We start from the raw sequence: 1,059 nt of genomic DNA on the forward strand, positions 1-1,059 counted from the left end.
AAGGGTTTTCTGAAAGCCCTTCCTAATGTCTAAGGGCTGATTCCAAATAGGTGATTTATTCTTTGGGAAGCTTTATATACTTAATCAAGGCTGTGCTGGGTCAGCCTCACAGTGGGAAAGCCCACTAGGTCACTATCAAATTCAGCCCATTTTGAAAAGGTGGAATTAAATTTAAACATTTGAAATTCAAAACTGGGTTCATTCAGAACTTCTCTTAATGTTGATTTTTAAGAGGAAGGGAGTTGGAAGTCCTGGGGGTAGATAACATTAAAAAAAAAAAAAAAAGTTAAAAGAAAATGAACGTTGAAGCATGTGGTTCCTGAGCAAAAACTCACATAATTAGGTGGGCCTTGTGAAGAGACGTAATGCTGAAAAATTCTATTAATTTTTGGCTAACCTACTCACTCCTGTTCTCCATAGAAGTAGGAACTGGGTCACAATACGGCCATTCTCCATTTTCAATGACATTTATTCAGCAGTAGGCCTGATTCCTAGGTTTGCTTCTTTGTAGAGACGGCCTATTATACATCCTGCTTTTTCCCTTGAGTTCCATTGAGTGTGTTTCTTCGTGATGGGTTAGAGTACTTTATTCCACTATAATTTAAATGTGTCAAACTATGTCACTTCAAATCGTTTTCCCTGGGAGGTTGCTGTAGTCTGAAAAGTGTCTTCATTAAGAGAATCTCTGCTATTTAACCTGAATTTTAAATTTCTACCATTAGAAATGGGTCATTCCCTCACTACCAGACTTGACCATTCCAGAAAGCTGTGGGAAAGGTGGACGCCTTTTCTTCAGAAAATAAATGGCTTGTAGTTCAGTTGTACTGAGAGCATTAAAGTTCCCATTGACTTGGCATCTTTTCTTAAAAAATATTTTATTATTTTTAGCTGGGTGTGGTGGTGCACACCTTTAATCCTAGCACTCTGGAGGCAGAGGAAAGTGGATCTCTGTGAGTTGGAGTCCAGCCTGGTCTACATAGTGAGTGCCAGGCCAGCTGGGGTTACAGGGAGACCCTGTCTCAAAAAGACAAATAATAATATAAATATTATTATTTTATT

The sequence above is a fragment of the Nannospalax galili genome, unplaced genomic scaffold (assembly GCF_000622305.1).
Source record: "Nannospalax galili isolate Female #2095 unplaced genomic scaffold, S.galili_v1.0 scaffold4203, whole genome shotgun sequence".
Classification (NCBI taxonomy): Eukaryota; Metazoa; Chordata; class Mammalia; order Rodentia; family Spalacidae; genus Nannospalax; species Nannospalax galili.